This window comes from Thermobia domestica, chromosome 15 (genome assembly GCF_964235325.1).
Source record: "Thermobia domestica chromosome 15, izTheDome1.hap1.1, whole genome shotgun sequence".
Lineage (NCBI taxonomy): Eukaryota > Metazoa > Arthropoda > Insecta > Zygentoma > Lepismatidae > Thermobia > Thermobia domestica.
The window spans coordinates 50,635,763-50,648,518 of NC_137468.1; positions in this window are offsets into that span (position 1 = coordinate 50,635,763).

The following is a 12,756-nucleotide window of genomic DNA, read 5'->3' on the forward strand; positions in this document are numbered from 1 at the left end:
AATTCTACATTACTTAACAAAATGGTTTGTTTCCATCATTTGTAAATTAGTACTTTACTACTTTTGGCGATTGTTCAGCTTTGGCGGGTCAGATTTTGCACCTTTTTTTGCGATATTCTATTCCAATGTTTTTCTTCCATGGTTTCATACGTTAAATTACGTTACCAACATTAAATTTTGACAGCATTACCGAGTAAGCGTTAGTGAGTGAGGGCGGGTTAGAGCCGCACAGGGGAACGTTGTTTTCTGTCTTCGTTACCAACAATTCACTTTCTTTTCTCACATAAATCACTTCGACTTACCTTTACGGTTTGTACAAATCTCCTACTGCCCCCCAAAAATGTGTTCGATATTTTCTTGATTACTTGAACACTACTATCAATTCATTTCTTCCGTAAAGCATCCTGCTTTTTGCTAGTTTTGGCCCTCCAATACTAAATAATTACCCTTTTTAGTGCAAATGGAAATGGAACTAGAAAAAACATATTATTAGTTATATCAAATACTGTCAAAGAATTTAAAATTTTTAAACCTCCAAATTCGTTAAAACCTAGAAGTAACTTATAATATTTAAAAATATAGTAATTAGTCATACAGTTCTTATAATTTGGAAGATAAAGTAAAGAAATGGAAATAAATTCCTTCCCGGGAATTTATAGGCCAGAAAAAAAACCGAGAATATTCCCATTTTTTAATTTCTTCCCACCGGGAATATTCCCACTGCCCATCACTAGTGCTAGGGGACCGTATAGGTTAACTATGTTAATGTGGCAATAGTTGTAAATTGCAATAGTGTAATATTACTTCAGCTCGTTTATTAGGCACTAGCGCATCCAGAATGATCATTAAGAGGCAGTTGATCACCTCCTGGACGATTAATGTAAGCTTTACATGGGAAGTTTAACATCAAATCAAAAAAAAAAAAAATAGCGGAATATTTTATTTAGATATGTCAATAATAAGATACACCTGCACTCCTTGTGAATTCTTCAGTGGTCTGAGGTGAATTTGGAAGTACAAAAGGCGTTCCGAAAAGTTTTGCACACTGGGCCATACCGTTTTTAATAATTGAGCTTGGACCATGGAATTATATATGAATGTACCTATGTCTTAATGCTAAAGTTGCATAGTAAATTTTCTTCCTGTATTAACAGATAAGCCCACAGTAGAGAAGGAAGCAATTAGTCTCACCCTCCAAAGATCGGCCATTACTCAGTCACATCTATTCGACAAAAGTTACTTGATGTATAGAAGATGAGCCAATGGACCGTACAATATCGAGTAATAGGTATAAAGGTTCCACAATAGTGATTTAAATCTGCTGTGACAACACGATACGTCAGACCATCAACTGTAGTGAACAATGAAATAAAGGCCATATTTAGAAATGTGTAACCACACAACACGTTGCTGAAACGACTGGATTTTCTGTGGATAGTATTTATAACGAAATACCTTAGTTTGTATAATATTTACCTGTACCTTGGGCAAAAAGTGCTCATAAATATGCAATATACTTAGTGGAATGTTCATTTTAAATTAACAGAAAAGAAGAATGTCTTTAAGATATGTAAGTGATTATTATGGGATAGTTGTGGCTATGTACATGTTATGTGTTGACCTAGTTAAGTGAATTTATGTATTTCACGGTTTGAAAAAAAGAATATTTACGACATATCAAAGCAATAAAGGTGAGACTAATGATCTTTAAATGTCTGAGTTGATTTTTGCATAAAGACAAATAATTATCGCTTCGTAACTTATATTTTAAAAGTCGAACCAGGTTGACGACGCTTTTCTATAGAGAGTCGTTATAAAAATTTGGTTTACCAAACCCGGGACTCTTGAAAATTCAGTTCCCGAAGAAGGAAAGTAGGGCTGAATTTACTTTGATATTACCATTTATGAATACGAACTTAACCGTATTACGAAGCGGTAAGGTCATCAAAAGAAAAATGGATAGTGAAATAGTGCAACAGGAATCAAATACCAGTAATCAAGGTGAAATTAGTGCAACACCAAGTTTGTCATCTGAGGATCGACTCTTGTTAACTGTGCAGCGACAAATTATGCAGATGACGACTGAGATAAAACAAACCATGGAACAGAAGCTCAATGAATCTAACACAAACATGGAACAGAAGTTCTATGAAGCTAACCAGACCATGGAACAGAAGATAGAATTGAAATTCAACGAAGCTAACAAGACCATGGAACAGAAGTTCTATGAAGCTAATCAGACCATGGAACAGAAGATAGAATTGAAATTCAACGAAGCTAACAAGACCATGGAACAGAAGTTCTATGAAGCTAATCAGACCATGGAACAGAAGATAGAATTGAAATTCAACGAAGCTAACAAGACCATGGAACAGAAGTTATATGAAGCTAACCAGACCATGGAACAGAAGATTGAACTGAAATTTAATGAAGCTAGCAAGCAATATGAAGAATTAAGTAGACGGATAGAACGGATAGAACTGAAATCAGACGATACGAAGCAAACAATCGTCCAGGTGATGACCGACATATCCTCACAGTTTGAAGAGAAGTTAAAAAGGATAGCCGATGAGTGTCAAGAAAAGCACGATCATCAAAATCAAGAAATCTGTGCTGTAAAAAAAGATTTAACGTTAATAGAATCTTCCATTAAACAGCAAAAGATCCAGTTGGCTACTATGCAGGAAGAAATTAAAACGTTACAGGCTAGAGACAACATTTATCGCAATAATCTGGGCAGTGATCGCTTCGAGTTTCCCCAATCACCGGAGATGAATACGCCTTCGCCAGAATCTGAGGAGGATATCATATTAGAAGAAAATTGTCCGAAGATCACTGATGAACGAAATATGGATGGTATCATGACACAGCACGCCACGGACCGGAACAATCACACCACAAGAACAAGGAATGAGAAAAGAAAGGTAAAGTTAAGTGTCAAGATGAGCGAAATCAAAGCCATGAGCAAATTTAGTGGTAAGTGTAATGAAAATGCTACTTCTTTCTTAGAGAAATTCCAAGACGAATGCAATATAATGTCTATCGACCGATCACAATACATGAAATTAATACCCCACGTATTACTCCCACCTTGTTCCTTATGGTTTAAGGCAATACGTGATCACATTAGTACATATGAGGAATTTAAAGCGGCATTGATCGCGAATTACGAAAATGACTTTTTGCTGGCAAACAGAGATGCCACCCTTAGAAATCAACATTTCAATCCTCGATTGCACAAATCTATTGTAGAGTTTGTTGTAAATGTCTATAACGAATTAAAGGTTGTTAATCCCTTGCAATCGGAATCAAGAATAATTGCATCGATTCGCAATTTGCTTCCATTTAAATTACAGCAGATCTTATTTTCCACACAGTGTATGAGTTTCAGTCATTTATTAATGCTTGTACAATGCTACGAAACTCAATACCATGCTATGAATCTAACACAATCAGGAATGGGTAAAAATAAGAATAATTCAGATCATTTGGTCCCTGTTCGGAATTTAATATCCGAAGTGTGAATAATACTGAACCGAACCTAAGACGAATATATTCTAGCAATCAAAATGACCCAAATAGACAAAGTTATGTAAGGAATCCGCCTAACCTAATCAACCGAAGTAGACACAAGAATAATAGAAATACATGTCGGAATCCTAGAGATGCTACAAATCCTATGTATAGACATAATCATTGTTCACGAGATGGTACTTCGTATCAAAATTCAAATCACGATGAAAGACATGTACAACCTAATGTAGAACCTAATCATGATTGTGCGGTACAGTGCACTTTATTAGATTCATATGCCAGTGCGAATGTAACATGATTACCGTTAACGAAATTAGGTTGAACCCATGTTGGTTATAGATTCTTGTGAATTTTCGTTTTAATATTTATGTGTTAATATTAATAATGAAAACGATGGTTATAAATATTTGAAATGCATCTAGTTAAAGAGTTAGTAGCACCCAACATTCTTGATCAAATAAATAAGAATGAAAAAGAATAATAATAATGAAAAATGTGTTTATATAATAACAAAAGGGTGTCTTTTCTTTCTGTAAAATAAATCTATTTACTTCTATTTGATTATTCAAACGTAGGTTATGTTTAATTTTTATTCTTTCTTATTAATGTGAAGAATCATAATTCAATTTATAATTAGTTAAAGGCAAAAATTATTTATATTAGATTGATTTGTGTTTAATTATCAAAGATTTAGTGTGAATGTATTTATGTGAATGATAATAACTAATATTTTATATATATGAGGGTTAACCAAAATGTAATGAAGATATATACGAGGTGTGATCAAAATATAAAGAACATATGTAATGTACGAATATTAATGTAATCAGACCAGTGGTTCTTGAATATAAAAGCCAAGCCCACTCATGACTTTTATATTCAGTCCCTTTGTCGGGCGACATTTTCTATAACGAAATACCTTAGTTTGTATAATATTTACCTGTACCTTGGGCAAAAAGTGCTCATAAATATGCAATATACTTAGTGGAATGTTCATTTTAAATTAACAGAAAAGAAGAATGTCTTTAAGATATGTAAGTGATTATTATGGGATAGTTGTGGCTATGTACATGTTATGTGTTGACCTAGTTAAGTGAATTTATGTATTTCACGGTTTGAAAAAAAGAATATTTACGACATATCAAAGCAATAAAGGTGATACTAATGATCTTTAAATGTCTGAGTTGATTTTTGCATAAAGACAAATAATTATCGCTTCGTAACTTATATTTTAATATGCGAACCAGGTTGACGACGCTTTTCTATAGAGTCGTTATATATTCTAACATTAATAAGTCTTTAGGTTACATAAAATGTTGTTCCCATTGAACGCCACTCCTGCTTACAATCGAACATAAACAAATCTACTCTCCCAATTACAAACAAAGGAAAAAGAGAAAAATAGTATGGGAATGGATTCTCAACTCCCTATAGTCAGGACCTGGCTCCGTCCGATTTCTTTCTTGTTTGCTCGCATGTGGACCCACCTTCATAGAAGGCAGTTTGCCCGTGATCACGAACTCATTGTTTGCATGAAAAATAATGTGATAGCCAGTGTCGCATCCATGGTTTTACCAAAGATCAGTTGAAATCGAAAGAACAGTTTGCTAAATCTATCCCAGCGGGTGGACGATACATTGAGTGTGTACATAAACGCATGTCCAAAATTATTGTCCCATGTCTATAAATATGTTGTTGTAGAAATATAATTTGATAACAATATTTCTTACAATGTTATTATAAGTATAATCGGCAAAGACATGTACGTGGCAATTATCATCACAAAAGAGAACATAAAACGAAAATAAAACTGTTTTGTCCATTTAGCAACATTTTAATTTCTCGTTCTAATTTTCGTATTTATAAATCTTTTCCTATGGAACTTAACGCACATATACATTTCCCGATTATACACATAGTATTAGTATTAAAAGTACCCTGCAAAATCATTATCAAATTATATTCTTACAAGAAGACAGTTTCAGATATGCGACAATCATTTTTACATGAGTTTACATAAAATCATAAGTACGTACACACACAATTTTTAGATCCTAATGAGACTATTAAAAAATGGAACGCCCATTGAGCAAAACATATTGAACACCCCTGTATCAATTACATACAACTAAGTCATTTACGAATTTCCAAACCCATACCTATGCCAACAAGAGAACGTAAGCAAGTTGCGTGCACTTTGTGCAGTTGCAGCGAAGCTCCGAAGAGTGGTGTTTAAAAAGTGAAACGTAAAACTGTTCGTGATTATTTAACTATGGTAACATAATTAAAAACCTACCTACTGGTTTAGTGGCTCTGCATGAACATTTAGTGCGTATCACCTGTTCAATTCTTTGTACAATCATCTTAAAGGAGACCATTTCAAATTCCTAGTAGAGATGCAAAATCCACTTGATAATTTCTTCATTTCACGGCTGACCAAGTTCTACCGCGATGGCATCCATGGTCTTCCAGAACGTTGGCAAAAGGGCGTCGAGATTCGTGTTGGCTATTTCTTATCTTGCACGTACGTCTTACATTGACGTCTCGATGCTCGAAGGTTTTGGGTGAAAAAGGGAAGAACTTTCTTGGTTACCTTTATATTACTATCTATGTTATAGGCCCGTAAATGTTAGAAGTGGATATAGTTCATGTGAACTACTTACGATTTGAAGCGAGGGTTAACGGTGGAGATCAAACGTGTTTTGAAACGGTAAATCGATTGAATAAACCGTTTCTCCCACCATGTTTGATCTATGAAAATCAGTATTTAACCTGGAGGTATTAGTAATTCAGTCAATATATTGCGGTTTTGGTGCAGTGTTGCGGGTTGTGATATGTTCTTTAGAAACCTTGAATCGATTGCAGAAAACCGTTTGTTTCTAACTATTATAATTTTTTTTCTTTATGGCGATAAATGTTAAAAACGAAAATGATTAATTTTAACCACTTTCTGTTTCAATAGAGCGTTAACGGAAAAGAAGAATTATTGTCTTCAAACGCTGAATCAACTGCAGAAAACAGCATCTTAACATCTCGTACTCTTTTTACTGTAGAAATCAGTGTTGAAACTGGATGTAACTCAATTTCCGGAGTGAATAGATGGTTAATTGAGTAGATGCAAAAGAGCTCTTAGCACACTGAATCAATTGTAAGAAACCGTTTCTCAATATCAAATACCGTTTTAGCTCTGATATCTGTCGGTCAACAGACAGACGAATGGACATAGCCATGTCTATTAAATGAAAATTAAATTATATCAATGCTAATAGAAGTGTGTGTACTTGGTACGAGAAAAAGAACATGTAATTAATATAAATACGAACATATACATATTGTACATTACAAGTTCCTGTGATAAGTAGATTCGGATATCTAGCGAACGCAAAAATACCTTTTAAGACAATAATCCTACTTAATGTATACAATTACCAAAGGTTGTAAAAGAATATTTGTACAAAATTTGAAGATTCTAAATCTAAGCAGTAGGAACAATGTTGTAAACGGCAAAAGAGAAAGAAAGAAAAAAATGCCCCACAACCAACTAACAATCCCCAAATTCTTACCTTATGTCCTTAACTTCGGTATTGAACAGGACCACACGGAAACGTAGGATATTATTATGATACTTAGATTAATATTGGTATACTAACATGGAAGCAGGACGGACTCAAAATTGATGTAAAAAATAAGTATCTCACGCTTCGGTTAAATTATAGAGATGGAACTTCGTAAATTTCCTCCAATAAAGTAGGAGGACCCGTGTTGCATCGCTAGGGAATATTTGTGTTAATGCTCTATATCTTATATATAGTAAACAGAGAGTAATAGAATAAACATATTATCTGTCCAGATGGAAACTAGACGACATTTGTCAAAATTTAATCGATAATATTAAATGCGATACGTAGTTATTGCACTACAAATGGATACATTTTTCGAGACAATTTAGCTTCAATTCATTTTTCGACCTTAGACCAAATTTTTCAGTCTAATTTACATACATCTGACTCTTAAAACTTTGTAACATACTTGATTGTTTAAAATCTTTACCAACAGCTTCAAGGCATATCTATTGAGCGTATTTGTAACTATAGAATATAAAATAAATGCATTGTTCGGTATTTTTTAATATTCGACGAATCATACAAACGAAAATACTGTAGGCAAATAACTTTTTGTTTCAAACCAAAGTTGATTTCTCAGTAGGGGTCCAAGGTTTCGGGTGGTCCAAGTGGTCCAATTATTCATATAGTATCAAACATACATTATTATGCGGCAGCAAAAAGGAATAAGTAATGTTCAAGTGTCGAAGACTATATTTTCATAAAAAGTGGTAAAATTAGATTGCTTTTACCAGAAAAGAAAGAATGATGAGTAAGGTCAAATCTTTAGTATTTCAATACTAAAAAGTGTCTATTCAAGAAGTATACTTTTTAAGAAAGTGTACACATGTATATCTACTTACGAAGATTTAGTAGGGGCGTGACGGACCAGGTGAACCCCCAAGTGTGTACGCTCCTGGCAGGGATACCTAAAATTGGTTTTAGAGTGAATGCACCACTTATAAGATTTATTTATTTATTTGAAGATGCATAGTTTTTATTTGAAAATTCAATAATTAATATTTAATTACACCTTAATGATGCATTTTAGATCAAAATGATTCATTTCATATGTTGATTTGTAGACAGAGGATGAGAATTTTCCTCTGAAGGTTTAAGAAGTGTCATTATTAAGAGATTTAGCTCAAAAGAAAAATTTAACATAAATAACTTTTCGAAACAAGTGAATTTCGTTTAACAGTACGGAAGCTACAATAGATTCCCAAACTATGCGAATTATATATTGAAACAGTTCTATAACTTGCTGGTGCAGTAGATGGAAACATGAGACATGGGTCCTTCTCATTTGAGTTTGCACCCATTTCTAAATCAAATTCTTGCTGTCTTACAAATATTACTATAATGTATACGATTCACTATAAAAACTGACAGATGTAGTATTTCTAACTACTTCCGGTATCAGTTTGAGAATAAATCTGATTTGGAATCTATTATTCGTATTCTTAAACCACATAAGAGAAAATGTTTGTCAACGATTATTACGGGTTACGCTCTAAGCATTCAGTGTTAAAATCCGAGGTAATAGTATCTAAACACACTAGGCGTAATAGAGGAGCAAAATCGGAGATACAAATTATCTTTGCAGTACTTAATACTATATGAAGATCAATGTTGTAACCGGAAATCATAGATTCCTACCAGTTCCGGTTTCAAAATTGAAAGATAAATGTGGAGATAAAGTTTATTCTTCGAACGCTCATTCCAGCTCAGATGTCCATACTTTTCCCTTTTTCCTCTATGGTGATTAATATTGAAACCGGGGTTAGTAGTGTGCTTCCACATCTTCCGGTCTCAATGGAAGAATAAAATCAGAAGAAACAAATTCTTGATGTAATAACTTTACATTAGAAAACCGCTAATCTCTAACTATTACCATTTTGCATTATTGCGATCAGTGCTGAAATAGTACATTAATTTCCACAACTTGCGCTTGAGATACAAGGGTGAAGGTCTAAATGGGTGTTTGTCCTTGGCGTTCAGTTGATATCAACAGACAGCTTACAGATATCTCTTACCATTTTGGTATATGGAGGTCAATATATAAACTGGAAATAGCACTAAATGTTTACCACCTCCGGATTTAGCGCTATGTGGAGATGGGAATTGTTTCTTGAAACGCTGAATCGATTCCAAGAAATTGGTCGTTGTGGTATTTATTACTGTTTCTGTTTCATGGTCATTAACCTTCAAAGGGAAACGAATTATTTACCACTTCTTGTTTTAAAACATTGATTAGGGAGGAACTGCTGTATTTCCTGAACACGTAGAATTGACTTGAAGAAAACTTTTGACAACATTACATTTTTTAATTCTACGGAGATCAATGTTAAAACCGGAAGTACTAGTACATTTCTATCACTTCTGGTTTTCGATAAAATAAGTGTGGAGGTGGTATCTTTCCTTGATATGGTGAATCAATTGCAAGAAATGCTTTTACTTTTTTATTATAGCTTCTAGTCAATGCCGATTAACGCTGAAACAGGAAACGGTTGATTGCTACTATTGTGATTGTGATAGAAAGTAGTATAATTGCCTCTTAAGTACGAAATTGCTATACTATCGTTTGGATAAGAATTTGAAAATACTAGTATATTCAGAGGCTTATCAATTAAACAGAAACATCTAAAAAGAGTGCTTCGTATTGGACTAATACGCGTTGGATCATCTTTCGCCCTTAGAATAGCCCTGATGCAACGTGCAATGGTATCTTAAAGGAACTGAATTGTAACAAGTGAAATATCATATTACGTGTTGTCATCACTCAGAACGTGGAGGGAGAAGTATGCGCCGAATTCATTACTCCAAAACGGACTACAAATGTTCAAATATATACAGATCGAGAAATTGGGATGTGTTTAACTTCTTTCCATATTCTTCAATCTAACCGTAACTGCTCCAGTTGTGTTAGTACGTGCATTATCATCCTAGAATTGATGTCATTGGCCGGAAGCTACATTCAGACTATAGAATACACACACAGAAGGTGACGCACCTAATAAGAATCGGTACAGATTCCATTGAAATCCAGAATATTGCAGCCCACAGCATCATAGAGCCTCCACCATGTTTTAGGAGATATAGCGAATCATGTTATCCTTCGAGTATCAACGAAATGTAAACATGAATTGTGGCTTCGGATAGGGTGAACGAGAATTTATCTGACCATATCACACGTTTTCTGTCAACAGTAGACGATTTTGCATGTTCTTGGTACCTTTTTATTGCGCTAAACCGTTGTGTTTCTTATTCTACCGTGCAATCCGATCCCGTATGTCCATGTTATGTAACTTGTGGCGGTCTGTGATTGCCGATCACAATGCGAGAGTCACTACTTAAGTTCTTCTTTCATTTGCACCAGCCAAACGACTATTCAACAGTGACAATCTGTATCAATGTACGTAGGATCTGCCATTGGATATTTTGTTTATACCCCTCTCCAATTCTTTCATTTCTTTTTGCAGTGAGTTTTCTATGACAAAATCACTTACTGCATTATCCCTCGTCACACATCCAATATAGTTGTCTCTTTTATCACGATCGCATCATATACCAGATCGCCAACAATTAGCTCTCTTCTAAAATCAGAGTGATTACCCATTACACATTATCACAATCTGCTCAATTCACTACTCAGTTCTGTTCTATTGCTCCTTGCCTAGTAGGAGTCTTTCCTTATCACAACACCCCAAGAGATTGGCGTTTGATCGTTGTTAACCCAATGATCTGACTTACCTAGGCAATATGTTGATAAACCTCTGATGTAAATCATGGAAGAATAAATCATTTTGTTTTTGTTTAAACCACATTAAATTTTGCTTAATGTAGATGTCTAGAGCAATTATAGGACACAAATACAAAATATAAGAAAAAACACAGGAAGCTTACTTCTTGCTCTGCTTCTGTTGTATTATTGAGTATTATCATGTTAAAAAAGATATGTCTTCCATAATCGGTTTCATTGTTTCATTTTTCTTACACTATTTATTAACCAATTGCTAGCGGTATCATTGATGAGGATATATTGCTCTACTACTAACAGACAAACTAAAGAAATCTTTAAAAAAATGTGAATCGACTCATATTGAAGACGTTGTTATGTTTAACGTTCCTTTTTTAGTTACATGAGAAGTGGACACGTTTAAGATGGGATCCAAACCATCGAAATGAATATAAGTTTCTGATATGTTCCCATTGATCGAACCTGAGATCGGAGGCTACCACTCCAGAGTGAATAAGTAGCATTATTTTCATTTACTACAGTCGAACAAAGTAAAAAAAAAATACTTTGTATTTTTTCACAACTGGATTGTGAACTGTGATACATAAATAAAGCGTAACAAATTATAAAAAAAACAAATTGCAACAAATTATCCCACATTGTATGAAATCGAGCAGAGGAAATTTAATAATCAAGCATTGTTAGGTGATTTGGTAGAGTTACGTTACCGTCAAAACGAAAAATGCATTAAGCCGCATGTGAGACAAACGCACAACACATTTACACGAGACAAATTCGGAGGTTTTTCAACAGTAATGTAAACATTATCTTCGGTCCAATGCACACAATTACATCTATTGAAAGCACAATTAATTTTGAATTATGAATAATTCAACTAAACAATGCTATCAACAAATCCGTGTAACCACCTCTTGACCCCTTTCAATGAATTGTATTCTGCGATCTGATTCATTACCTAGCTGTTGCATCAGTCTTCTTCGATTGTACATACATAGTTTATTTGGTTTCAGTTTGCAACGACACTTGTAGCGCATACACATGGGCCTTGTATTGAATTTTTTTGTAGTGAACGCTTAGACAGTTTCATCTGCCTGATTGGCCTTTATGCAGATCACACATAGTCGATGAATGGCTGGTTTGTGCCTAAAAGTGTAATTGTCACCATTGAAGGTGGATCACTACCATACTTACGTTTTTACTGTCTCTGAACCGCAACAACATTCTCAAACTCCTTTTATTATTTTAAAAACAGCTTCCGCTCTATATAGGTAGAATATCCGTTAGCCATCTTTATGCTACTCTCTTGCTACTGACCCTCTAACGCATGACCAATTTTTCCTGCAGAAAAGCATAACAGGGATCTCTCAAGCCCGCATTTCAAATAAACAGAAAATATGCTTTTATTCTGTAATTTTTATTATATCTGAGAACCAGGGTGGAAAAAAATCATGATTTTTTAAATAAAAATCACTTTTGTTGATTTTTTGATTTTAATCGATTTTTTTTATTTAAATCAAATCTTTCTCCTCGTATAATACAAGTCGCGAACTGGAGAAAAAACATTAGGAATTAATATTAAATGACAATTATGCCATTTAAGTGAAAGTATTTTGGTTTAATTTCGAATTAATCCTCAATCGTTAACCTATTTCAATCCGAAACAATATTTCTTAAGCATTAAGGAAAAAACGTACAGCAACGTTTATCAAAATAACACTTTTCTTTTCACGAAAGTTCCTGATATTTGGATTTTTTAAAACATCGAAACTATCCAGCGGCAGGAAATACATGTAAAGTACATAAATTTCGCCCAAAATTAACTGTTTAACTCTATGGCCTATGGAACCCGGAGGTTCAATG